Source organism: Mustelus asterias, chromosome 6 (assembly GCF_964213995.1).
Source record: "Mustelus asterias chromosome 6, sMusAst1.hap1.1, whole genome shotgun sequence".
NCBI lineage: Eukaryota > Metazoa > Chordata > Chondrichthyes > Carcharhiniformes > Triakidae > Mustelus > Mustelus asterias.
In genome coordinates, this window is record NC_135806.1 from 144,147,496 (window position 1) to 144,175,481 (window position 27,986).

General features: G+C 55.2%; 1 protein-coding gene across 3 annotated transcripts in view; it reads left to right on the forward strand.

Annotated features, from left to right (window-relative positions):
- The first annotated feature begins 5,193 nt into the window (after positions 1-5,193).
- ghra (growth hormone receptor a) overlaps positions 5,194-27,986 on the forward strand; it is a 303,078-nt gene continuing 280,285 nt past the window's right edge. The window contains exon 1 of one of the 3 annotated variants that reach the window (XM_078215258.1): positions 5,194-5,218. The gene's annotated coding sequence lies outside the window, so the exon portion shown is untranslated. Of the gene's footprint in view, positions 5,219-14,937; positions 15,324-27,986 lie in introns of those variants that run through there. The other 2 variants (XM_078215257.1, XM_078215260.1) reach the window with 2 other exon arrangements.

Consider the following 27,986-nt stretch of genomic DNA (forward strand, 5'->3'; position numbering starts at 1 on the left):
TTGACTCTTCCACCCTGGGAAAAGGCTTCTGACTATCCACTCTGTCCATGCCCCTCATAATCTTGTCGACTTCTATCAGGTCGCCCCTCAACCTCCATCGCTCCAGTGAGAACAAACCAAGTTTCTCCAACCTCTCCTCATAGCTAATGCCCTCCATACCAGGCAACATCCTGGTAAATCTTTTCTGTACCCTCTCCAAAGCCTCCACATCCTTCTGGTAATGTGGCGACCAGAATTGAACACTATATTCCAAGTGCGGCCCAACTAAGGTTCTATAAAGCTGCAACATGACTTGCCAATTGTTAAACTCAATGCCCCGGCCGATGAAGGCAAGCATGCCGTATGCCTTCTTGACTACCTTCTCCACCTGAATTGCCATTTCAATACTCTGTAGGTTCTACCATTTAATGTATACTTCCCATCTGTATTAGACTTTTAAAAATGCATTATGTCACATTTAGAATATAGAACATAGAACACTACAGCGCAGTACAGGCCCTTCGGCCCTCGATGTTGCGCCGACCAGTGGAACCAATCTAAAGCCCCTCTAATCTACACTATTCCAATATCATCCATATGTTTATCCAATAACCATTTGAATGCTCTTAATGTTGACGAGTCCACTACTGCTGCAGGCAGGGCATTCCACTCCCATACTACTCTCTGAGTAAAGAACCTACCTCTAACATCTGTCCTATATCTAACACCCCTCAATTTAAAGCTATGTCCCCTCGTGTTAGCCATCACCATCCGAGGAAAAAGGCTCTCACTATCCACCCTATCTAATCCTCTGATCATCTTGTATGCCTCTATTAAGTCACCTCTTAATCTTCTTCTCTCTCACGAAAACAACCTCAAGTCCCTCAGCCTTTCCTCATACGATTTTCCCACCATACCAGGCAACATCCTGGTAAATCTCCTCTGCACCCTTTCCAACATTTCCACATCTTTCCTATAATACGGCGACCAGAACTGTACGCAATACTCCAAGTGCGGCCGCACCAGAGTTTTGTACAGTTGCAGCATGACCTCCTGGCTCCGAAACTCAATCCCTCTACCAATAAAAGCTAACACACCATACGCCTTCTTAACAACCCTATCAACCTGGGTGCCAACTTTCAGGGATCTATGCACATGGACACCCAGATCCCTCTGCTCATCCACACTACCAAGTATCTTACCATTAGCCCAGTACTCTGTATTCCTGTTACTCCTTCCAAAGTCAATCACCTCACACTTTCCCGCATTAAACTCCATTTGCCACCTCTCAGCCCAGCTCTGCAGCTTATCTATGTCCCTCTGTAACCTGCCACTTCCCTCCGCACTGTCTACAACTCCACCGACTTTAGTGTCATCCGCAAATTTACTAATCCATCCTTCATCCAGGTCATTAGTAAAAATGACAAACAGCAGTGGCCCCAAAACAGATCCTTGCAGCACACCACTAGTAACTGAACTCCAGGATGAATATTTCCCATCAACCACCACCCTCTGTTTTCTTACAGCTAGCCAATTCCTGATCCAAACCACTAAATCACCCTCAATCCCATGTGTCCGTATTTCCTGCAAAAGCTTACCATGGGGAACTTTATCAAACGCTTTGCTGAAATCCATATACACCACATCAACTGCTTTACCCTCATCCACCTCTTTGATCACCTTCTCAAAGAACTCAATAAGGTTTGTGAGGCACGACCTACCCTTCACAAAACCGTGCTGACTATCCCTAATCAAATTATTCCTTTCTCGGTGATTTTTAATCCTATCTCTTATAATCCTTTCCAAAACTTTGCCCACAACAGAAGTAAGGCTCACCGGTCTATAATTACCAGGGTTGTCCCTACTCCCCTTCTTGAACAAGGGGACAACATTTGCTATCCTCCAGTCTTCTGACACTATTCCTGTAGACAATGACGACACAAAGATCAAAGCCAAAGGCTCTGCAATCTCCTCTCTAGCCGCCCAGAGAATCCTAGGATAAACCCAACCGGCCCAGGGGACTTATCTATTTTTACCCTTTCCAGAATTGCTAACACCTCCTCCTTATGAACATCAATCCCATCCAGTCCAACAGCCTGCATCTCAGTACTCCCCTCGACAACACTGTCCCTCTTCACTGTCATCGACTTCAGGAAGGGAGGGCACGCCCCTGTCTAGATCAAAGGGGATGAAATGGAAATGGTCAAGAGCTTCAAGTATTTAGGTGTCCAGATCACCAACAACCTGTCCTGTTTGTCCGGATTAAACTCCATCTGCCATTTCTCTGCCCAAGTCTCCAACCGATCTATCTCCTGCTGTATCCTCTGACGGTCCTCATCGCTATCCGCAATTCCATCAACCTTTGCGTCGTCCGCAAACTTACTACTCAATCCAGTTACATTTTCCTTCAAATCATTTATTTATATTACAAACAGCAAAGATCCCAGCACTGATCCCTGAGGAACGCCACTTGTCACAGCCCTCCATTCAGAAACGTACCCTTCCACTGCTACCCTCTGTCTTCTATGACCGAACCAGTTCTGTATCCATCTTGCCAGCTCACCTTCTGCACCAGTCTGCCATGAGGGACCTTGTCAAAGGCCTTATTGAAGTCCATGTAGACAACATCCACTGCCCTACCCTCATCAATCATTTTCGTCACTTCCTCGAAAAACTTGATCAAGTTCGTGAGACACGACCTCCCCTTCACAAATCCATGTTGCCTCTCGCTAATACGTCCACTTATTTCCAAGTGGGAGTAAATCCTGTCTCAAATAATCCTCTCCAATAATTTCCTTACCACTAGCGTAAGGCTCACCAGCCTGTAATTACATTATGAAGAGAGATTGGATAGATTGGGGCTGTTTTCCTTGGAGCAAAGGAGACTGAGGGGGACCTTATTGAAATGTATAAAATTATGAGTGGCATATATAGAATAGACAGGAAGGAACTTTTCCCCTTGGTGGAAGGATCAATGACCAGGAGGCATAGATTTCAGGCTAAGGGACAGGAGGTTTAGAGGGGATGTGAGAAAAAACTTTTTCACCCAGAGGGTGGTGGGAGTCTGGAACTCACTGCCTGAAAGGGTGGTGGAAGCAGAGATCCTCACAACATTTCAGAAGTATTTAGAAGTGCACTTGTGATGCCGAGGCAAATAAGACTATGGGCCAAGTGCTGAAGTTCATAAGTTCATAACTTCATAAGATATAGGAGCAGAATTAGGCCATTCGGCCCATCCAGTCCGCTCCGCCATTCGATCATGGCTGATATGCTCCTCATCCCCATTTTCCTGCCTTCTCCCCAGAACTCTTCAACCCATTCCCAATTAAAAATCTGTCTAACTCCTCCTTAAATTTACTCACTGTCCCAGCATCCACCGCACTTTGGGGCAGCGAATCCCACAGATTCACAACCCTTTGGGAGAAGTAGTTTCTCCTCAACACTGTTTTAAATTTGCTATCCCTTATCCTAAGACTATGACCTCTCGTCCTAGAATGCCCCATAAAAGAGGAAGCATCCGCTCCACGTCTACTTTATCCATTCCTTTTATCATCTTGTAAACCTCAATTTGATCTCCCCTCATTCTTCTAAATTCCAGAGAGTATCGGCCTAAACTGTTCAATCTCTCTTCATACGACTAACCCCTCATCTCTGGAATCAATCTAGTGAACCTCCTCTGAACTGCCTCCAATGCCACTACATCTTTCCTCAAATACGGGGACCAAAACTGTGCACAATATTCCAGTTGCAGCCTCACCAACGCCTTGTATAGTTGCAGCAATACTTCCTCACCTTTATATTCCATTCCTTTAGCTATAAATACCCACATTCCATTCGCTTATAATGAAGACCAATCCATTCACTTTCTTCATTATCTACTGTAGCTGCATGCTAGTTTTCTGTGACTCATGAACGAGGACACCCAGGTCCTTCTGCACTGGAGCACCCTGCAGTCTCTCCCCATTTAGATAATAAGTTGCCTTCCCATTTGTCCGACCAAAATGCATGGCCTCACACTTATCCACGCTAAACTCCATCTGCCACGTTTTGGCCCACTCGCCTAACCGATCTATATCCATTTGTAAGGTTCGTATTTCCTCATTGCAACTTACTGTCCCGCCTATTTTTGTGTCATCTGCAAATTTGGCTTTGGAGCCTTCTCTCCCTGTATCCAAGTCATTAATATAGATTGTAAATAGCTGGGGCCCAAGGACCGAACCCTGTGGCACCCCCACTAGTTACTACTACCCATCCAGAGAAAAAAAACATTTATCCCGATGGGTGAGGGGCGGGGGGGAAGTATGGAAACAGAGTGTGTCCATTGTGTGTGGGTCTGGGACACGGTGGGGAGGGGGGGTGGGGGAACAGAGTGTATCCATTGTGTGTGGGCGTGGGACACGGCTGGGGGGGTGGCGGGTTGGTGACAGAGTGTGTCCAGTCTGTGTGAGTCTGGGACACGGTGGGGCAGTGGCGGGGGGGGGGGGGGGGGGGGGGGTTGGTGACAGAGGGTGTCCATTGTGTGTGGGTCTGGGACACGGCTGGGGAGGGGGGGTGGGGGAACAGAGTGTGTCCATTGTGTGTGGGTCTGGGACACGGCTGGGGGGGGGGGTAGGGGGGGGAACAGAACAAGGGGCTGTGACACATATGAAATGTGAGAGATTTGAAACTGGAAGCAGGCTGACAGTTTGGTGAGGTTGTGGAATTCACTTTGTGAATTCCCCCCCCCCCCCCCCCGCCACTGCCCCACCGTGTCCCAGACTCACACAGACTGGACACACTCTGTCACCAACCCGCCACCCCCCCAGCCGTGTCCCACGCCCACACACAATGGATACACTCTGCTCCCCCACCCCCCTCCCCACCGTGTCCCAGACCCACACACAATGGACACACTCTGTTTCCATACTTCCCCCCCGCCCCTCACCCATCACTCAGTGATTGAGGCAAAAAAACGTCAATATTCAAGATCAGATTGAAGAAATGAGTTGAAGGAATGTGGGAACAGGGAGGGGGATGAGGGGGCGTGAATGGGAACATGGAGGGCTAAACACTGATATTGGGCACACACTGTGATTCTGTGATGTAACTTTTATCTGTTTCTTGGCAAGAGTTAATGCCTGAAGGGCAACTTCCAACTTTTATCTCGGCCAATCACCAGGGGAAGCAGTGGGAGACATGTACCACATCAGTGTGTGCTGGCATTATTAGGAAGAAGGCAGTGGGCACGGCAGGACGACAGGTGAGTTCCAATTGTGTCTGCACGCGATCTATTGTGGTGACTGTGATAGTGAGCGAGCAAAGTGGATTCTCTGAGTGAATTCTCTGTGTCCCCTAAGTAAAGGCATCGCTAACCTTTTGCTTTAATACTTGCTGAAACAATTTGGTGCAATATCTTTTGAGTGAATGTAACTAGATTTCAGTCTCTGTCTCCAGGTTGCAGCGATTGTTGGCAATCTCAGATTCACGCTGCAGTCCTTGCCACAATGAATCAGGTCTCTTTCTGTGCTCAATGCTGAAAGGTCCCTGTTGTACTGGGGTCAGTGTAACAATTCCTGACACAGTAACAGAGTCCCTGTTGGGGATCTGGACCTTGGGGCTGAGTGCTTTAACTGAGGGTCCAGAGTCAATCCCCTCCCTCCCCAGTGAAGCTGAGTGAATATTACTGTGTAAGTTGGGAAGGGTTTTTCTTTCTCGGAGTTGGGTGAATTCAGGATTTGGTTTTTGGGATGGCCATTCCTGTGCGAGTATCATTTCAAAACCCCGGGAGCAGCTCTCCTGATGAAGGGGAGGGAGGGAGGGAGTGTGTCCAGGGAGGGAGGGAGGGAATGTGTCCAGGGAGCGAGGGAGGGAGTGGGGAGGGACAGAGGGAGTGCGTCCAGGGAGGGAGGGAGGGAGTGTATCCAGGGATGGAGGGAGGGAGTGTATCCAGAGAGGGAGGGAGGGAGTGTGTCCAGGGAGCGAGGGAGGGAGTGTGTCGAGGGAGGGAGGGAGGGAGGGAGTGTGTCCAGGGAGGGAGGGAGGGAGTGTGTCCAGGGAGCGAGGGAGGGAGTGGGGAGGGACAGAGGGAGTGCGTCCAGGGAGCGAGGGAGGGAGTGGGGAGGGACAGAGGGAGTGCGTCCAGGGAGCGAGGGAGGGAGTGTATCCAGAGAGGGACGGTGTCCATGGAGGGAGGGAGGGAGGGAGGGAGGGACGGAAGAAGTGTGTCGAGGGAGGGAGGGAGGGAGTGTGTCCAGCGGGGGAGGGAGTGGGGATTGTGTCCAGGGAGGGAGGGAGTGTGTCTAGGGAGGGAGGGAGTGTGTCCAGGGAGGGAGGAAGGGAGTGAGTCCAGGGAGGGAGGGAGGGAGGGAGTGTGTCCAGGGAGGGAGGGAGGGAGTGTGTCCAGGGAGGGAGGGAGGGAGGGAGTGTGTCCAGGGAGGGAGGGAGGGAGGGAGTGTGTCCAGGGAGGGAGGGAGGGAGGGAGTGTGTCCAGGGAGGGAGGGAGGGAGTGTGTCCAGGGAGGGAGGGAGGGAGTGTGTCCAGGGAGGGAGGGAGTGTGTCCAGGGAGGGAGGGAGGGAGGGAGTGTGTCCAGGGAGGGAGGGAGGGAGGGAGTGTGTCCAGGGAGGGAGGGAGGAAGTGTGTGGAGGGAGGGAGGGAGGGAGGGAGTGTGTCCAGGGAGGGAGGGAGGGAGTGTGTCCAGGGAGGGAGGGAGGGAGTGTGTCCAGGGAGGGAGGGTGTCCAGGGGGGGAGGGAGTGGGGAGTGTGTCCAGGGAGGGAGGGAGGGAGTGTGTCCAGGGAGGGAGGGAGTGGGGAGTGTGTCCAGGGAGGGAGGGAGGGACTGTGTCCAGGGAGGGAGGGAGGGAGGGACTGTGTCCAGGGAGGGAGGTGGGGAGGGACTGTGTCCAGGGAGGGAGGGAGGGAGGGAGGGACTGTGTCCCGGGAGGGAGGGAGGGAGGGAGGGACTGTGTCCAGGGAGGGAGGGAGGGAGGGACTGTGTCCAGGGAGGGAGGTGGGGAGGGACTGTGTCCAGGGAGGGAGGGAGGGAGGGAGGGAGGGAGGGAGTGTGTCCAGGGAGGGAGGGAGGGAGTGTGTCCAGGGAGGGAGGGAGGGACTGTGTCCAGGGAGGGAGGGAGGGAGTGTGTCCAGGGAGGGAGGGAGGGACTGTGTCCAGGGAGGGAGGGAGGGACTGTGTCCAGGGAGGGAGGGAGGGAGTGTGTCCAGGGAGGGAGGGAGGGAGTGTGTCCAGGGAGGGAGGGAGGGACTGTGTCCAGGGAGGGAGGGAGGGAGTGTGTCCAGGGAGGGAGTGTGTCCAGGGAGGGAGGGAGGGAGTGTGTCCAGGGAGGGAGGGAGGGAGTGTCTCCAGGGAGGGAGGGAGTGTGTCCAGGGAGGGAGGGAGGGAGTGTGTCCAGGGAGGGAGGGCGTGTGTCCAGGGAGAGAGGGAGGGAGTGTGTCCAGGGAGCGAGGGAGGGAGTGTGTTGAGGGAGGGAGGGAGGGAGTGTGTCCAGGGAGGGAGGGAGGGAGGGAGTGTGTCCAGGGAGAGAGGGAGGGAGGGACTGTGTCCAGGGAGGGAGGGAGGGAGGGAGGGAGGGACTGTGTCCAGGGAAGGAGGGAGGGACTGTGTCCAGGGAGGGAGGGAGGGACTGTGTCCAGGGAGGGAGGGAGGGAGGGAGGGACTGTGACCAGGGAGGGAGGGAGGGAGGGAGAGACTGTGTCCAGGGAGGGAGGGAGGGAGGGAGGGAGGGAGGGACTGTGTCCAGGGAGGAAGGGAGGGAGGCAGGTACTGTGTCCAGGGAGGGAGCGAGGGAGGGAGGGAGGGAGCGAGGGAGGGAGGGAGGGAGGGACTGTGTCCAGGGAGGGAGGGAGGGAGGGAGGGAGGGACTGTGTCCAGGGAGGGAGGGAGGGAGGGAGGAACTGTGTCCAGGGAGGGAGGGAGGGAGTGGGGAGTGTGTCCAGGGAGGAGGGAGTGGGGACTGTGTCCAGGGAGCGAGTGGGGACTGTGTCCAGGGAGGGAGTGGGGAGTGTGTCCAGGCAGGGAGGGAGGGAGTGGGGAGTGTGTCCAGGGAGGGAGGGAGGGAGTGGGGAGTGTGTCCAGGGAGGGAGTGTGGACTGTGTCCAGGGGGGGAGGGAGGGAGTGTGTCCAGGGAGGAGGGAGTGGGGAGTGTGTCCAGGGAGGGAGTGGGGACTGTGTCCAGGGAGGAGGGAGTGGGGAGTGTGTCCAGGGAGGGAGTGGGGAGTGTGTCCAGGGAGGGAGTGGGGAGTGTGTCCAGGGAGGGAGGGAGGGAGTAGGGAGGGAGGGAGGTGGGAGGGAGTAGGGAGGGAGGGAGGGAGTAGGGAGGGAGGGAGGGAGGGAGTAGGGAGGGAGGGAGGGAGGGAGTAGGGAGGGAGGGAGGGAGTGGGGAGTGTGACCAGTGTGGGAGGGAGTGGGGACTGTGTCCAGGGAGGGAGGGAGTGGGGAGTGTGTCCAGGGAGGGAGTGGGGAGTGTGTCCAGGGAGGAGGGAGTGGGGACTGTGTCCAGGGAGGGAGTGGGGAGTGTGTCCAGGGAGGGAGGGAGTGGGGAGTGTGTCCAGGGAGGGAGGGAGTGGGGAGTGTGTCCAGGGAGGGAGTGGGGACTGTGTCCAGGGAGGAGGGAGCGGGGACTGTGTCCAGGGAGGGAGTGGGGAGTGTGTCCAGGGAGGGAGGGAGTGGGGAGTGTGTCCAGGGAGGGAGGGAGTGGGGAGTGTGTCCAGGGAGGGAGTGGGGACTGTGTCCAGGGAGGGAGGGAGGGAGGGAGTGGGGACTGTGTCCAGGGAGGAGGGAGTGGGGACTGTGTCCTGGGTGGGAGGGAGGGACTGTGTCCAGGGAGGGAGCGAGGGACTGTGTCCAGGGAGGGAGTGGGGAGTGTGTCCAGGGAGGGAGGGAGGGAGTGGGGAGTGTGTCCAGAGAGGGAGGGAGGGAGTGGGGACTGTGTCCAGGGAGGGAGTGGGGAGTGTGTCCAGGGAGGGAGGGAGGGAGTGTGTCCAGGGACGAGGGAGTGGGGAGTGTGTCCAGGGAGGGAGGGAGGGACTGTGTCCAGGGAGGGAGGGAGTGTGTCCAGGGAGGGAGTGTGTCCAGGGAGGGAGGGAGGGAGTGTGTCCAGGGAGGGAGGGAGGGAGTGTGTCCAGGGAGGGAGGGAGTGTGTCCAGGGAGGGAGGGAGGGAGTGTGTCCAGGGAGGGAGGGCGTGTGTCCAGGGAGAGAGGGAGGGAGTGTGTCCAGGGAGCGAGGGAGGGAGTGTGTTGAGGGAGGGAGGGAGGGAGTGTGTCCAGGGAGGGAGGGAGGGAGGGAGTGTGTCCAGAGAGAGAGGGAGGGAGGGAGGGACTGTGTCCAGGGAGGGAGGGAGGGAGGGAGGGAGGGACTGTGTCCAGGGAAGGAGGGAGGGACTGTGTCCAGGGAGGGAGGGAGGGACTGTGTCCAGGGAGGGAGGGAGGGAGGGAGGGACTGTGACCAGGGAGGGAGGGAGGGAGGGAGGGACTGTGTCCAGGGAGGGAGGGAGGGAGGGAGGGACTGTGTCCAGGGAGGAAGGGAGGGAGGCAGGTACTGTGTCCAGGGAGGGAGCGAGGGAGGGAGGGAGGGAGGGACTGTGTCCAGGGAGGGAGGGAGGGAGGGAGGGAGGGAGGGAGGGACTGTGTCCAGGGAGGGAGGGAGGGAGGGAGGAACTGTGTCCAGGGAGGGAGGGAGGGAGTGGGGAGTGTGTCCAGGGAGGAGGGAGTGGGGACTGTGTCCAGGGAGCGAGTGGGGACTGTGTCCAGGGAGGGAGTGGGGAGTGTGTCCAGGCAGGGAGGGAGGGAGTGGGGAGTGTGTCCAGGGAGGGAGGGAGGGAGTGGGGAGTGTGTCCAGGGAGGGAGTGTGGACTGTGTCCAGGGGGGGAGGGAGGGAGTGTGTCCAGGGAGGAGGGAGTGGGGAGTGTGTCCAGGGAGGGAGTGGGGACTGTGTCCAGGGAGGAGGGAGTGGGGAGTGTGTCCAGGGAGGGAGTGCGGAGTGTGTCCAGGGAGGGAGTGGGGACTGTGTCCAGGGAGGAGGGAGTGGGGAGTGTGTCCAGGGAGGGAGTGGGGAGTGTGTCCAGGGAGGGAGTGGGGAGTGTGTCCAGGGAGGGAGGGAGGGAGTAGGGAGGGAGGGAGGTGGGAGGGAGTAGGGAGGGAGGGAGGGAGTAGGGAGGGAGGGAGGGAGTAGGGAGGGAGGGAGGGAGGGAGTAGGGAGGGAGGGAGGGAGTGGGGAGTGTGACCAGTGTGGGAGGGAGTGGGGAGTGTGTCCAGGGAGGGAGGGAGGGAGTGGGGAGTGTGACCAGTGTGGGAGGGAGTGGGGACTGTGTCCAGGGAGGAGGGAGCGGGGACTGTGTCCAGGGAGGGAGTGGGGAGTGTGTCCAGGGAGGGAGTGGGGAGTGTGTCCAGGGAGGGAGGGAGTGGGGAGTGTGTCCAGGGAGGGAGGGAGTGGGGAGTGTGTCCAGGGAGGGAGTGGGGACTGTGTCCAGGGAGGAGGGAGCGGGGACTGTGTCCAGGGAGGGAGTGGGGAGTGTGTCCAGGGAGGGAGGGAGTGGGGAGTGTGTCCAGGGAGGGAGGGAGTGGGGAGTGTGTCCAGGGAGGGAGGGAGGGAGGGAGTGGGGACTGTGTCCAGGGAGGGAGGGAGTGGGGACTGTGTCCAGGGAGGGAGGAAGTGGGGACTGTGTCCAGGGAGGGAGTGTGTCCTGGGTGGGAGGGAGGGACTGTGTCCAGGGAGGGAGTGGGGAGTGTGTCCAGGGAGGGAGGGAGGGAGTGGGGAGTGTGTCCAGGGAGGGAGGGAGGGAGTGGGGAGTGTGTCCAGAGAGGGAGGGAGGGAGTGGGGACTGTGTCCAGGGAGGGAGTGGGGAGTGTGTCCAGGGAGGGAGGGAGGGAGTGGGGAGTGTGTCCAGAGAGGGAGGGAGGGAGTGGGGACTGTGTCCAGGGAGGGAGTGGGGAGTGTGTCCAGGGAGGGAGGGAGTGGGGACTGTGTCCAGGGGGGGAGGGAGTGGGGACTGTGTCCAGGGACGAGGGAGTGGGGAGTGTGTCCAGGGAGGGAGGGAGGGAGTGTGTCCAGGGAGGGAGGGAGGGAGTGTGTCCAGGGAGGGAGGGAGGGAGTGTGTCCAGGGAGGGAGGGAGGGAGTGTGTCCAGGGAGGGATGGAGGGAGTGTGTCCAGGGAGGGAGGGAGGGAGTGTGTCCAGGGAGGGAGGGAGGGAGTGTGTCCAGGGAGGGAGGGAGGGAGTGTGTCCAGGGAGGGAGGGAGGGACTGTGTCCAGGGAGGGAGTGGGGAGTGTGTCCAGGGAGGGAGGGAGGGACTGTGTCCAGCGAGGGAGGGAGTGGGGACTGTGTCCAGGGAGGGAGTGGGGAGTGTGTCCAGGGAGGGAGGGAGGGACTGTGTCCAGGGAGGGAATGGGGAGTGTGTCCAGGGAGGGAGGGAGGGACTGTGTCCAGGGAGGGAGGGAGGGAGGGACTGTGTCCAGGGAGGGAGGGAGGGACTGTGTCCAGGGAGGGAGGGAGGGAGGGACTGTGTCCAGGGAGGGAGGGAGGGAGGGAGGGAGGGAGGGACTGTGTCCAGGGAGGGAGGGAGGGAGGCAGCTACTGTGTCCAGGGAGGGAGGGAGGGAGGGACTGTGTCCAGGGAGGGAGGGAGGGAGGGAGGAACTGGGTCCACGGAGGGAGGGAGGGAGTGTGGAGTGTGTCCAGGGAGGGAGTGGGGACTGTGTCCAGGGAGGGAGTGGGGACTGTGTCCAGGCAGGGAGGGAGAGAGTGGGGAGTGAGTCCAGGGAGGGAGGGAGGGAGGGAGTGGGGAGTGTGTCCAGGGAGGGAGTGTGGACTGTGTCCAGGGAGGGAGGGAGTGTGTCCAGGGAGGAGGGAGTGGGGAGTGTGTCCAGGGAGGGAGTCCGGAGTGTGTCCAGGGAGGAAGTGGGGACTGTGTCCAGGGAGGAGGGAGTGGGGAGTGTGTCCAGGGAGGGAGTGGGGAGTGTGTCCAGGGAGGGAGGGAGGGAGTGGGGAGTGTGTCCAGGGAGGAGGGTGTGGGGACTGTGTCCAGGGAGGGAGTAGGGACTGTGTCCAGGGAGGGAGTGGGGGCAGTGTCCAGGGGGGGAGGGAGGGAGTAGGGACTGTGTCCAGGGAGGGAGTGGGTCCAGGGAGGGAGGGAGTGGGGAGTGTGTCCAGGGAGGGAGTGGGGAGGGTGTCCAGGGAGGAGGGAGTGGGGACTGTGTCCAGGGAGGGAGTGGGGAGGGTGTCCAGGGAGGAGGGAGTGGGGTCTGTATCCAGGGAGGAGGGAGTGGGGAGTGTGTCCAGGGAGGGAGGGAGTGGGGTCTGTATCCAGGGAGGAGGGAGTGGGGACTGTGTCCAGGGAGGGAGTGGGGTCTGTATCCAGGGAGGAGGGAGTGGGGAGTGTGTCCAGGGGGGGAGGGAGTGGGGAGTGTGTCCAGGGGGGGAGGGAGTGGGGACTGTGTCCAGGGAGGGAGGGAGTGGGGAGTGTGTCCAGGGAGGGAGGGAGTGGGCACTGTGTCCAGGGAGGGAGGGAGTGGGGACTGTGTCCAGGGAGGGAGGGAGTGGGCACTGTGTCCAGGGAGGGAGGGAGTGGGCACTGTGTCCAGGGAGGGAGGGAGTGGGGACTGTGTCCAGGGAGGGAGGGAGTGGGGACTGTGTCCAGGGGGGGAGGGAGTGGGGACTGTGTCCAGGGAGGGAGTGTGTCCAGGGAGGAGGGAGTGGGGAGTGTGTCCAGGGAGGGAGGGAGGGAGGGAGGGAGGGAGTGGGGACTGTGTCCAGGGAGGGAGTGGGGACTATGTCCAGGGAGGGAGGGAGTGGGGACTATGTCCAGGGAGGGAGGGAGTGGGGACTGTGTCCAGGGAGGGAGTGGGGAGGGTGTCCAGGGAGGAGGGAGTGGGGTCTGTATCCAGGGAGGAGGGAGTGGGGAGTGTGTCCAGGGAGGGAGGGAGGGAGTGGGGTCTGTATCCAGGGAGGAGGGAGTGGGGACTGTGTCCAGGGAGGGAGTGGGGTCTGTATCCAGGGAGGAGGGAGTGGGGAGTGTGTCCAGGGGGGGAGGGAGTGGGGAGTGTGTCCAGGGGGGGAGGGAGTGGGGACTGTGTCCAGGGAGGGAGGGAGTGGGGAGTGTGTCCAGGGAGGGAGGGAGTGGGCACTGTGTCCAGGGAGGGAGGGAGTGGGGACTGTGTCCAGGGAGGGAGGGAGTGGGCACTGTGTCCAGGGAGGGAGGGAGTGGGCACTGTGTCCAGGGAGGGAGGGAGTGGGGACTGTGTCCAGGGAGGGAGGGAGTGGGGACTGTGTCCAGGGGGGGAGGGAGTGGGGACTGTGTCCAGGGGGGGGAGGGAGTGGGGACTGTGTCCAGGGAGGGAGTGTGTCCAGGGAGGAGGGAGTGGGGAGTGTGTCCAGGGAGGGAGGGAGGGAGGGAGGGAGGGAGTGGGGACTGTGTCCAGGGAGGGAGTGGGGACTATGTCCAGGGAGGGAGGGAGTGGGGACTATGTCCAGGGAGGGAGGGAGTGGGGACTATGTCCAGGGAGGGAGGGAGTGGGGACTGTGTCCAGGGAGGGAGTGTGTCCAGGGAGTGGGGAGTGTGTCCAGGGAGGGAGGGAGGGAGTGTGTCCAGGGAGGGAGGGAGTGTGTCCAGGGAGGGAGGGAGGGAGGGAGTGTGTCCAGGGAGGGAGGGAGTGGGGAGTGTGTCCAGGGAGGGAGGGACTGTGTCCTGGGAGGGAGTGTGTCCAGGGAGGGAGGGAGTGGGGAGTGTGTCCAGGGAGGGAGGGAGTGGGGAGTGTGTCCAGGGAGGGAGGGACTGTGTCCTGGGAGGGAGTGTGTCCAGGGAGGGAGGGAGTGGGGAGTGTGTCCAGGGAGGGAGGGAGTGGGGAGTGTGTCCAGGGAGGGAGGGAGTGGGGAGTGTGTCCAGGGAGGGAGGGAGTGGGGAGTGTGTCCAGGGAGGGAGGGAGTGGGGAGTGTGTCCAGGGAGGGAGGGAGTGGGGAGTGTGTCCAGGGAGGGAGGGACTGTGTCCTGGGAGGGAGTGTGTCCAGGGAGGGAGGGAGTGGGGAGTGTGTCCAGGGAGGGAGGGAGTGGGGAGTGTGTCCAGGGAGGGAGGGAGTGGGGAGTGTGTCCAGGGAGTGGGGAGTGTGTCCAGGGAGTGGGGAGTGTGTCCAGGGAGGGAGGGAGTGGGGAGTGTGTCCAGGGAGGGAGGGAGTGGGGAGTGTGTCCAGGGAGGGAGGGAGTGGGGAGTGTGTCCAGGGAGGGAGGGAGTGTGTCCAGGGAGGGAGGGAGTGTGTCCAGGGAGGGAGGGAGTGTGTCCTGGGAGGGAGTGTGTCCAGGGAGGGAGTGGGGAGTGTGTCCAGGGAGGGAGGGACTGTGTCCAGGGAGGGAGTGGGGAGTGTGTCCAGGGAGGGAGGGAGTGTGTCCTGGGAGGGAGGGAGTGTGTCCAGGGAGGGAGGGAGTGTGTCCTGGGAGGGAGGGAGTGTGTCCTGGGAGGGAGGGAGTGTGTCCAGGGAGGGAGTGTGTCCTGGGAGGGAGGGACTGTGTCCAGGGAGGGAGTGGGGACTGTGTCCAGGGAGGGAGTGGGGAGTGTGTCCTGGGAGGGAGGGAGTGTGTCCTGGGAGGGAGGGAGTGTGTCCTGGGAGGGAGGGACTGTGTCCTGGGAGGGAGGGAGTGTGTCCTGGGAGGGAGGGAGTGTGTCCTGGGAGGGAGGGACTGTGTCCTGGGAGGGAGGGAGTGTGTCCAGGGAGGGAGGGAGTGTGTCCAGGGAGGGAGGGAGTGTGTCCAGGGAGGGAGGGAGTGTGTCCAGGGAGGGAGGGAGTGTGTCCAGGGAGGGAGGGAGTGTGTCCAGGGAGGGAGGGAGTGTGTCCTGGGAGGGAGGGAGTGTGTCCAGGGAGGGAGGGACTGTGTCCAGGGAGGGAGTGTGTCCTGGGAGGGAGGGAGTGTGTCCTGGGAGGGAGGGACTGTGTCCTGGGAGGGAGGGAGTGTGTCCAGGGAGGGAGGGAGTGTGTCCAGGGAGGGAGGGACTGTGTCCTGGGAGGGAGGGAGTGTGTCCAGGGAGGGAGGGACTGTGTCCAGGCTGGTTCCCTGCTGCCTCTGCCTTTTGCAGGATCAGGGTAGTTTTGCAGAGGGCGCGTTTCCACAGCCTCAGCCTGGGAGGTTGGGTTTATTTTTTAACTTTCAGACTTGGCTGTGAGTCGCAGTGGATCCGTCTCCCCCCCGACAGCCTCAGGCCCGGCTCCCATGGACTGGATAACCGGGTGGGGGAGGCTGTGGCCGCAGCTACCCGAGCTGATGTCCCCATTCTGCGGCGTGGCGGAGAGAGCTGGGCTTCTCCGGGAAGAGCGGAGCCGCATCTAGGAGCAGAGAGAGTGGCTTCATCCCAGCGAAACCTGGCCCAGGTAGGGAGCCGGGGGAAGCCCCACATTCCCTCTGGATGGGGCACAGACTCTCACATTCCCCCTGCTCTGCTCGGAATGTGGGGACAACCTCCACTGGAGCCTTTTCCATAGTTTTAAACAGAAAGATCTGCCTGGCAGTGAAATCAGTGCTTTGGGGCTCGCTGTGTTTTCCCGAGTGCAGCTCCCAGCTGCCTGATCCCAGCTCCCTGTTCCCAGGTCCCAGCTGCCTGATCCCAGCTCCCTGTTCCCAGATCCCTGTTCCCAGATCCCAGCTGCCTGATCCCAGCTCCCTGTTCCCAGATCCCAGCTGCCTGATCCCAGCTCCCTGTTCCCAGGTCCCAGCTGCCTGATCCCAGCTCCCTGTTCCCAGATCCCAGCTGCCTGATCCCAGCTCCCTGTTCCCAGCTCCCTGTTCCCAGATCCCAGCTGCCTGATCCCAGCTCCCTGTTCCCAGATCCCAGCTGCCTGATCCCAGCTCCCTGTTCCCAGCTCCCTGTTCCCAGATCCCAGCTGCCTGATCCCAGCTGCCTGATCCCAGCTCCCTGTTCCCAGATCCCAGCTGCCTGATCCCAGCTCCCTGATCCCAGCTCCCTGATCCCAGCTCCCAGATCCCAGCTCTGGGACTGGGGAACAGTGAGGAGTCTGGCACCAGGTGAGATGCTCCCTCTCTCTGAGGCCATTCCCAGTGCTGTGGCTGGGTTTGTTTCACTGGTTCCCCCCCCCCCCCCCCCCCCCCCCCCAGGGGGTGAGATTGGCTCTGCCTGTGTTTACAGATCACTCTGTGTCCGGGAGCACTGCCCTGACTGAAATCTACTCTCTGTGAGGGAGCAGGGGGAGGGGAGAGAGAGGGAGGGGAGGGGGGTGTGGGAGTGGGGGGGGGGGGTGGAGTGAGTGGGGGGGGGTGGAGTGGGGAGGGGGGGTGGAGTGGGGAGGGGGGGTGGAGTGGGGAGGGGGGGTGGAGTGGGGGGGGGTGGAGTGGGGGAGGTGGGGCGGAGTGGGGGGTGGGGGGGTGGAGTGGGGGAGGGGTGCGGGGGTGTGCAGCGGGAGAGGGGGGTGCGGGGAGGGGGTGCAGGGAGAGAGGGGGGTGCAGGGAAGGGGTGCGGGGGGGAGGGGGGTGCAGGGGGAGAGAGGGGGTGCGGGGGGGAGTGAGTGGTGCGGGGGGGAGAGGGGGGTGCGGAGGGGCAGAAGGGCAGAAGGGAGTGCGGAGGGGAGTGCGGAGGGGGAGGGGAGTGCAGAGGGGGAGAGGTGGGTGCGGGAGGGGAGGGGGTGCGGGGGGGGTGGGGGGATGGGGGAGGGGGAGTGGCGGAGGGGGGAGTGGCGGGGGCGGAGGGGGGAGGGGGAAGGGGGGTGCCGAGGGGGGGGAGGGGGGTGCTGAGGGGTGAGGGGAGTGCGGAGGGGGGTGAGGGGAGTGCGGAGGGGGTGTGGGGAGTGCGGGGGGTGTGGGGAGTGCGGAGAGGGGAGTGCGGAGGGGGGAGGGGAGTGCGGAGGTGGGGGGGGAGGGGAGTGCGGAGGTGGGAGGGGAGTGCGGAGGGGGGTGAGGGGAATGCGGAGGGGGGAGGGGAGTGCGGAGGTGGGGGGGAGTGCGGAGGGGGGAGAGGAGGGGGGGGGAAGGGGAGTGCGGAGGGGGGAAGAGGGGAGTGCGGAGGTGGGGGGGGGGAGGGGAGTGCGGAGGTGGGAGGGGAGTGCGGAGGGGGGAGAGGAGGGGGGGGAAGGGGAGTGCGGAGGGGGGAGAGGGGAGTGCGGAGTGAGGGGAGGGGAGGGGGGGAAGGGGAGGGTGCGCGGAGGGGGAGAAGAGGAAGATGTGGGGAGGGGGGAAGGTGAGGGTGTGGGGAGGGGGGAGGGTGTGGGGAACGGGAGAAGAGGAGGGTGTGTGGAGGGGAGGGTGTGTGGAGGGGAGGGTGTGTGGAGGGGAGGGTGTGTGGAGGGGAGGGTGTGTGGAGGGGAGGGTGTGAGTTATGGGGAGGAGGTTAGTGGAGGAGAGTCATCTAATTGCAGTAGTCATCACATGTTTGTGTGTTTGTGTGTGTCAGTGTGTGCACTTCGATCTTTGTCTGTGTGTGTGTGTCTGTGTTGTCGCTGTATTTCCATGTGCCTCTGGTCCCAATTTCTTTGCAAATGGAGAATCAGTATTGTTGACAACATTAGCAATATCTCCTTCGGATAATGTGCAAAGGAGAGAGTAGGAATTGCTCCCAGAAGATTGATTGACGCGATGCGGAAAGTGGAGTGATATTTGTAAACCAGCCTGACATGCTGGAATGAATCACCCAACGGTATGTAATAACCATGAGGTGGAGATGCCGGTGTTGGACTGGGGTAAACACAGTAAGAAGTCTCACAACACCAGGTTAAAGTCCAACAGGTTTATTTGGTAGCAAAAGCCACAAGCTTTCGGAGCGCTGCTCCTTCGTCAGGTGAGTGTGATTTCAGTTCACAAACAGGGCATATAAAGACACAAACTCAATTTACAAGATAACGGTCGGAATGCGAGTCTTTACAGGTCATCAAGTCTGAAAGGTACAGACAATGTGAGTGGAGAGGGGGTTAAGCACAGGTTAAAGAGATGTGTATTGTCTCCAGCCAGGACAGTTAGTGAGATTTTGCAAGTCCAGGCAAGTCGTGGGGTTACAGATAGTGTGACATGAACCCAAGATCCCGGTTGAGGCCGTCCTCATATGTGCGTTCTCCAAGGCGGCCTTCACGACACACGACAGCGCAGAGTCGCTGAGCAGAGACTGATAGCCAAGTTCCGCAGACATGAGGACGGCCTCAACCGGGATATTGGGTTCATGTCACACTATCTGTAACCCCCACGACTTGCCTGGACTTGCAAAATCTCACTAACTGTCCTGGCTGGAGACAATACACATCTCTTTAACCTGTGCTTAACCCTCTCTCCACTCACATTGTCTGTACCTTTAAGACTTGATTACCTGTAAAGACTCGCATTCCAATCATTATTTTGTAAATTGAGTTTGTGTCTTTATATGCCCTGTTTGTGAACAGAACTCCCGCTCACCTGACGAAGGAGCAGCGCTCCGAAAGCTAGTGGCTTTTGCCACCAAAAAAACCTGTTGGACGTTAACCTGGTGTTGTGAGACTTCTTAATGTAATAACCAGCCAGCTCTTATCCCAGGTGGAGGTGACAATGGGTTTCTGTGCTGGAGGGGCTGCAGGAGGTAATGTGACAATCGAGGAGCTGTTTCAGAATTGAACAGGACTGAGATTGCAAATGGGTTCAGTGCAAGACTGCGGCCAAGATGGAAGTTGGAATCAGTGGGAGGGGTGTGAAGTTTATAAAGGGGCTGAAGAAGGCAATAGTTTTCCGAATAGAACATAGAAATAATACAGCACAAACAGGTCCTTCGGCCCACATGTTGCGCCGGTCATGTCCCTACCTACCTAGGCTTATATATAGGCTTACCTATAAACCTCAATCCTATTAAGTCCCATGTACTCATCCAGGAGTCTCTTAAAAGACCCTATCGAGTTTGCCTCCACCACCAATGAAGACAGCCGATTCCACTCGCCCACCACCCTCTGTGTGAAAAACTTACCCCTGACATCTCCTCTGTAACTATTCCCCAGCACCTTAAACCTGTGTCCTCTCGGAGCAGCCATTTCAGCCCTGGGAAAAAGCCTCCGAGAATCTACCCGATCTATACCTCTCAACATCTTGTACATCTCTATCAGGTCACCTCTCATCCTTCGTCTCTCCAAGGAGAAAAGACCGAGCTCCCTCAGCCTATCCTCATAAGGCATGCCAACCAATCCAGGCAACATCCTTGTAAATCTTCTCTGCACCCTTTCAATCATTTCCACATCCCTCCTGTAATGAGGCGACCAGAACTGAGCACAGTACTCTAAGTGGGGTCTGACGAGGGTCTTATAAAGCTGCATCATTATCTCCCGACTCCGAAACTCAATCCTTCGATTGGTGAAGGCCAACACACCATACGCCTTCTTAACCAGCTCCTCTACCTGCGAGGCCGATTTAAGAGTCCTATGGACCCGGACCCCAAGGTCCTTCTGATCCTCTACACTGCTAAGAGTCTTACCCTTGATATTATACTCCTTCATCCCATTTGACCTGCCAAAGTGGACCACTACAAATTTATTCGGGTTGAAGTCCATCTGCCACTTCACCGCCCAGTCTTGCATCCTATCTATGTCACGCTGCAGCTTCTGACATCCCTCCAACCTATCCACAACACCACCAACCTTCGTGTCATCGGCAAACTTACCAACCCATCCCTCCACTTCCTCATCCAGGTCATTTATGAAAATGACAAACAGCAAGGGTCCCAGAACAGACCCCTGGGGCACTCCACTGGTGACCGATCTCCATTCAGAAAAAGACCCGTCTACAACCACTCTCTGCCTTCTGCAGGCAAGCCAGTTCTGAATCCACAAGGCAACAGCCTCTTGGATCCCATGCCCTCTCACTTTCTCGAGAAGTCTTGCATGGGGGACCTTATCGAACGCCTTGCTGAAGTCCATGTAAACCACATCTACCACTTTTCCTTCGTCAATGTGTTTCGTCACATTTTCAAAGAACTCCACCAGGCTCGTAAGGCACGATTTGCCTTTGACAAAACCGTGCTGACTACTTTTGAGCATACTAAACCTCTCTAAATGTTCATAAATCCTGTCCCTCAGGATCTTCTCCATCAACTTACCAACCACTGAGGTGAGCCTCACCGGTCAGTAATTTCCTGGGCTATCCCTATTCCCTTTCTTGAAAATAGGAACCACATCCGCAATCCTCCAATCCTCCGGCACCTCTCCCGTCTCCATCGACGACGCAAAGATCATCGCCAGAGGCTCTGCAATCTCTTCCCTCGCCTCCCACAGTAACCTGGGGTACATCCCATCCGGTCCCGGCGACTTATCTATCTTGATGCTATTCAAAATTTCCAACACATCCTCTTTCTTAATGTCCACATACTCAATCTTTTCAGTCCGCCTCAATCCTGTAGTACAACAACCCAGGTCTTTTTCCACCGTGAATACCGAGGTAAAATATTCATTAAGCACCTCTGCTATTTCTTCCGGTTCTGTACAGACTTTCTCACCTTCACCTTTTATGGGTCCTATTCCTTCACATCTCATCCTTTTACTCTTCACATATTTATAGAACGCCTTAGGGTTCTTCTTAATCTTACCTGCCAAGGCCTTCTCGTGACCCCCTTCTGGCTCTCCTAATTTCTTTCTTAAGTCCCTTCCTAGAAGCCGTATACTCATCTCGATCCCTATCATCGCCTAGCTCTCTGAACCTTTTGTACGCTTTCCTTTTCTTTCTCACTAGGTTCAGCGCAGCTTTCGTGCACCACGGTTCCCATAACCTACCAACACCTCCATGTCTCATCGGAACGTTGTCATGCAGAACTCCAGACAAACATTCCTTGAAAATCTGCCACCTTACTTCAGTACTTTTCCTCGAGAATGCCTCCTTCTAATTTACGTCTCTAATCTGCCTGATGGCTTCATGTTTTCCCTTACTCCAGATAAACACTTTCCTAGCTTGCCTGATCCTATCTCTTTTCAATGCAACGTAAAGGAGATAGAGTTATGATCACTATCCCCAAGATGCTCCCCCACTGAGAGATCCGACACCTGCCCAGGCTCATTAGCCAGTACCAGATCGAGTACAGCCTCTCTTGTAGGCTTATCCACATGCTGTGTCAGGAAACCCTCCTGAACACACCTAACAAACTCCTCCCCATCCAAACCCCTTACCCTAGGGATGTTCCAATCGATGTTTGGGAAATTAAAGTCTCCCATCACGACAACCCTGTTATTACTACATCTCTCCAGGATCTGTTTCCCTATCTGCTCCTCAACATCCCTGTTACTATTGGGTGGCCTGTAGAAAACACCCAGCAAAGTTATCGACCCCTTCCCGCTCCAAACTTCCACCCACAGAGACTCCGTAGACAATCCCTCCACGGCTTCCACCTTCTCTACAGCTGTGACACTATCCCTGATCAGCAGTGCCACTCCCCCCTCTCTTTTGCCTCCCTCTCTGTCCTTTCTGAAACATCTGAAACCCGGCACCTGAAGTATCCAGTCCGGTCCCTGTCCCCAAGTCTCCGTAATGGCCACCACATCACACTTCCAAGCATCGATCCACACTCTAAGCTCATCCACTTTATTCACTACACTCCTGGCGTTAAAATAGACACATCTCAAACCTTTGGTCTGAGCTCTCCTCTTCTCCATCATCCATCTATTCTCCCTCTTACCCTGTCTACAATCCTTCTCTATTTGCGGGCTAACCTCCTCGCTCTCAGTCACCTCATCACGATTCCCTCCCCCCAACCTTTCTAGTTTAAAGTCTCCCCAGTAGCCTTAGCCAACCCTCCTGCCAGGATATTGGTCCCCCTGGGATTCAAGTGCCACCCGTCTTTTTTGTACAGGTCACACCTGCCCCTAAAGAGATCCCAATGGTCCAGGAACCTGAATCCCTGCCCCCTGCTCCAGTCCCTCAGCCACGCATTCATCCTCCACCTCACTCCATTCCTGCTCTCACTTTCCCGTGGCACAGGCAGCAATGCTGAGATTACTACCTTTGCGTTCCTCCTTCCCAACTGTCTACCTAACTCCCTATATTCTCTTTTCATGACCCCTTCCGTCTTCCTCCCTATGTCAGCGGTACCAATATGTACCACGACCTCTGGCTCCTCTCCCTCCCACCTCAGGATATCTGGGACGCGATCAGAGACATCCCGGATCCCGGCACCAGGGAGGCAGACCACCATCCGAGACTCCTGTCTGCCTCCGCAAAAACACCTGTCCGACCCCCTTACTGTTGAGTCCCCGATTAATACTGCTTTCCTCCTCCTTTCCTTAGCCCTCTGAGTTACAGGGCCGGCCTCTGCTCCAGAGACACGGCCACTGCTGCTTCCCCCAGGCGGGCTGTCCCCCCCAGCAGTACTCAGACAGGAGTACTTATTGTGAAGGGGCACATCCACCGGGGTGCTCTCTATCACCCCAGCTTTCCCCTTCCTGGACATTACCACTTGTCTGCCTCCTGTGGCCCTGGTGTGACCACCTGCTGATAACTCCTGTCTATCACCCCCTCATTTTCCCTAACCAGACGATGTTAAATTGAAGTAAGTTAAGATTTATTTAGAAGTGAACTTTGAACCATCAATATTAAAATGTACTCTGTGTCAAGAGAAGAGTGAAGGAGCAGAGTTGTATTTAAATTTGTGCTTGAGTCGTGAGCATCACTGGTGGGACCACAGCAGAAACTCCAAGATATGTTATGAAGTTAGCCTAGATCCCAACTTTATTTGATTTTGACATTAGTGCGAACATAGGGTGTTTAGCTCCAGGTGTGATTCGATTGATCCACAAGGTAATTTTTATGAAAACAAATTTACTTCATAGTTAAAATATAACAAAAAGAATTTCTTGCACTGTGTTGATACGATATAGTTAAGTCCACAGTGCTGTTAAGGAGTTCCAGGATTTTGACCCTGTGACAATGAAGGAATGGCGATGTAATTGCAAGTCAGAATGTGCTTGGAGGTTGTACTCCCAGGTATCTGCTATCCTTGTCCTTCTAGATGGTAGAGGTCATGGCTTTGGAATGTGCTGTCAAAGGAACCTTTGTGCATTGCAGACCAGGTGCATCAATGTTGGATGGGGTGCCAATCAGGTGGGCTGCTTTGTCCGAGATGGTGTTGAGCTTTTTGGGTGTTGTTGGAGGTGCACTCATCAGGCAAGTGGAGAGTATTCCAATACATCCTTGACTTGTGCCTTGTAGATGATGGACAAGCTTCAGAGAGTCAGGATTTTTGATTTGATTTGATTTATTATTGTCACATGTCCTTGATTATGCTGGCTCCTTTTCCGAGGCAGCAGGAAGTATAGACAGAGTCAATGGATGAGAGCTTGGTTTGAGTGATGAACTGGGCTTCATTCACGACCCTTTGTAGTTCCTTGCGGTCTTGGGCAGAGCAGGAGCCATACCAAGCTGTGATACAACCAGAAAGAATACTTTCTGTGGTACATCTGTAGAAGTTGGTGAGAGTTGTAGCTGACATACCAAATTTCCTTAGTCTCCTGAGAAAGTAGAGGCGTTGGTGGGCTTTCTTAACGATAGCGTCCGGATAGAGAGACCCGGACAGGAAAGTTATTTTTGCCAATTGTGACCTGTTTTTGTAACCACAGTATTTATATGGTTATTCCAGTTCAGTTTCTGTTCAATGGTAACTTCCAGGATGTTGATGGTAGGAGATGCAGTGATTGTAATGATCATCTTTGGGTCCTTCAGTAATATTTGCACCAGATTGTCCAGTGTTGGAGGGGAATGTGACCAACCATGTCAAAGGTGATAGGTAGAACAATGCATCATGGTCCTCGGAGATATCAATAGTGACCTCTTGATTATGGCAGTTTGGTGTTTTGGGAAGAATGAGATTTTAATTAGAGAGATTGAAACAGGGGATAGGGAAGATAACTGGAAGGGTATTCCCACTAAAGTCCCATTAAACTGACCACCCCCCCACCCCCCAGGTTCTGTTGCTGTCTCCTTCAGAACCACTGCCATCACCCATCTTCCCAAAATTCCAACTTGTGACCCCTTTCCTCCTAACAAACCACCACCTCCTTTACAACATCAACGCTCTGGGTCATGTTCTCAGATCCCAAATTTGGGCCCACCTTTTGTGGAAGTTTGAAACACTCCAGTCAGCTGGCTGGCCCTGGGACAGTAACAAAATGGCTCTTATCAAAGGTGTCTTCACATGTTCTTGATTATGCTGGCTAAGCCTCAGCCACATTAAAATGAAACTTTAAAGCAAAGCTCTGTCTTTCCTCTTGGTGAGTGAAGTTCCAGGACCACAATTTGAAGGAAGCAGCAGGGAGGTTTTCTCATGCCCTGAAGAATATTCATCTCAACTAATTTTACTGAAAAGAGATGATCTGGTCATTATCTCAGTGCCTTTTATGGGACCTTGCTGTGGGCGTATTGACTGCCGAATACACTTAAAAGGCTTTTATTGGTTGTAAAACACTTTGGGACATCGCCACTGGAACCCTTGTCATTGACTCCATTCCCCCTCCCCTGACCATGACTGCTATCCATGATGTGGAGATGCCGGCGTTGGACTGGGGTGAACACAGTAAGAAGTCTCACAACACCAGGTTAAAGTCCAACAGGTTTATTTGGTAGCAAATGCCATAAGCTTTCGGAGCGCTGCTCCTTCGTCAGATGGAGTGGAAATCTGCTCTCAAACAGGGCACAGACACAGAAATCAAGTTACAGAATACTGATTAGAATGCGAATCCCTACAGCCAGCCAGATCTTAAAGATACAGACAATATGGGTGGAGGGAGCATTAAACACAGGTTAAAGAGATGTGTATTGTCTCCAGACAGAACAGCTAGTGAGATTCTTCAAGTCCAGGAGGCAAGCTGTGGGGGTTACTGATAATGTGACATAAATCCAACATCCCGGTTTAGGCCGTCCTCATGTGTGCGCAATACAGAATACTAATTAGAACGCGAATCCTGTGGACTGTTGGGACTTGGGATCTAAGTCTCTGTGCACTGTTTGAGAGCAGATTTCCACTCCATCTGACGAAGGAGCAGCGCTCCGAAAGCTTATGGTATTTGCTACCAAATAAACCTGTTGGACTTTAACCTGGTGTTGTGAGACTTCTTACCATGACTGCTATATCAGCCTGATTGTTTGCAACCTTGGGTCTTTGCATTTGTTATCACGTTGGGGGCGCAGAGTTAGGAGGTTCTCTTCAAAGCCCAACCCAGGGGAAAGTGCACCACAAGGGCAGGTTTTCATTGCGGGGTGGTGGAGTTCTCTGGTAGTCAGGTCTGTTATCCCTGGGATGAGTGTGGAGGTTGCAGGGGTGGAGGCCTGCCTCTGTGTTCTGTCACTGTCTCCCAAGATTTAAAAAAAAAAGATCCAGACCTTCAGCTGCCACCCCCTCTGCACGTCCCCCTGGCCACTTCATACCCTCATTCTCTCCATGCAAACTAATGCCCCTCTATCCACCCAAACGGTCCTTTCGACCTCCTATGGCAACTTAATCCAACCCATGCCCCCTTACACATCACCTTTTGCCCTTACATCCCACCATGCCAACTTGCCCAGTGTCCACCATAGAGAAAACTCAGGAACCATGTTGAGATTTAATAAAATAAAGTTCAAATTGTCTATTGCAGACTTTATTTACTCTCGTTCACAAAAACCCATTCATTATATTTACATTCAACCAGATTCCAATAAAAACATTTATTTCAAGTGCCTAATTTCTTATAAAAACAAACATGGAAATTAAAGCCCTCTTTCAAAGAGCCCATATCCACTTGGAGATGACAATCAAACTGAAAAGGTGGCAGGCATGAAATCATTTGATTTGATTTGATTTATTATTGTCACATGTTATTAACATACAGTGAAAAGTATTGTTTCTTGCGCGCTATACAGACAAAGCATACCGTTCATAGAGCAGGAAATGAGAGGGTGCAGAATGTAGTGTTACAGTCATAGCTAGGGTGTAGAGAAAGATCAACTTAATGCGAGGCAGGTCCATTCAAAAGTCTGACAGCAGCAGCAGGGAAGAAGCTGTTCTTGAGTCGGTCGGTACGTGACCTCAGACTTTTGTATCTTTTTCCCGATGGAAGAAGGTGGAAGAGAGAATGTCCGGGGTGCGTGGGGTCCTTAATTATGCTGGCTGCCTCGCTGAGGCAGCGGGAAGTGTAGACAGTCATGTATCACTAATCCAGTAATGGAAACCCTCCAGCTGAAATCAACAGACTGAGTGAGATGGCAAGCAATGATTTGTTTTCAAACACTCCAGACTTTCTTTTTCAAACATTTAAAGAGCAGGTGTTTTAAATATTTTGAAAGCTTGGCAGTTGCCTTTGACAACTCATTTTGGCACTTTTGACAGTTCCAATGTGCTTGACAGTTAATGAGTCTCTCAAGTGTAAAAGTAATCTGCTGCTATGCCCAGATCTTGTAATGATCACTTTGTCTGGCGGTGTCTTTAATTGCTTGCAGTGATCTTTGTGATTGCTAATCTTGGATGTTGTTCCTGGTGACATTTGGAACCTCGTCCTTGATGCAATAGGATTGTGTGGTGGTTGAAGAACGGGAATGGATCTGATTTGTCCTCTGTTATGCCCCTCTGTTATGCAGTTGTGTTTAATGACTTCTGAGGGCCTTGGGGGTCAAATGAATCCATGTCACCTCAGCTGTTTATCATGTACCCTCTGTGGGATCCTGGATGCGAACTTGTTGTCCCAATTGTCTATCTGGCAATTTGGTACCTGCATTTGCATTACGCACGTTGGTCATCTTCTTGAGTAGTTTTAAAAGTTGCTCTCTAGTTTTTGAGAGAGTAGAACGGTAAGAATAGAGGATTGATGTACACTACTCTGCTAGTGATGGAATCGATACAGTTAAGGTATTGCTCTCAGATGTAACATTGCAATGCGTGGATCTTACTTGGTCTTTGTGAATTAGGGAGTTCATGCATTCAACTGGGCTGTTGAATCTAGGATATTGAGTAGAAAAAGTTGTGTGATCGACATTCCACTTCTCACACATGTCCTGAAATGGTTTACTAATAAACTGCGACCATTAACCATAAAGATCTCTCTGGGTACACCAAATAAACTGCAAGTAGCTCTGAGCGTATACGTGATGGTTGTGCTTGGTGTAATCTGCAATTGTCGAATTATAGTGTTCTTAGTAATGTAGCCAACAATGACAATGGAGTCAGTGCCAAGGACATGAAAGAGGTTAGATGCGATTTGGTCTAAGGGTGAGTAGGAACCTCATGTGGGATCAGTGGTTCTGTGTACTGACTTGGCAAATGCTCTTAACATGCCTCTCACTTCCTGACCATGACTTCAATGTCGTTGTTCAGACCTGGCCAATAGACTGTCTATTCTGTCTGTCTTCTCATCCGATCTATGCCCATGTGCAAGTAATTAAGTAGTTGAAGAATATCAGGTCTCAAACTTCCAGTATGATCATCTGCTCGCATTTAAAACTGATTCCCCAGGAATGCCAAGCTTGCCCTGGTAAGACCAGAATGGTCTCACGTGTTTGTGAACATTCTGAATTGAACCATGCCATTCTTCAATGATAGTTTTCCAGTGTCTGTCGTGTCGACATTTTCACCGGTTCTTCTTGTGGTTGCCGGCATTTAATTTGGGCAAAATATCCCACATCAATTTGGAGAAAATCTTCAGGTTCGATGTCGATGAGGTTAACTTGTGGATCTAAAGATATATCTTCTGTTTTTGCTGGGTTAGGCAATCTGCTGAGAGTATCTGATGTGATCATCAATTTATCTGGTTTGTACTTAATCTCACAGTCATAATCTTTAATCTTTATCAAGAGGTCTTGCAATCTTGGCAGCGCACTGGTTAATGGTTTTCACCGAATCATCTCCAGTGGTCAATCTCTGCCACAAATCCCTTGCCAAATAGAGAGGTAAGAAAACACATGATTCCAAACACAAAAGCCCATGTTTCCCACTCAATGTTGGAGTGCTTGGATTGTGCCTTTTTGTAGTGAGCATGCTCCCAGGCCTCACCTCGCTAGGATTTTAAACTGCAACATTGAAGCACTGTCAACATCAGAAGTATCAGAGGTAATTGTGGACTTCAGGCTCTGGG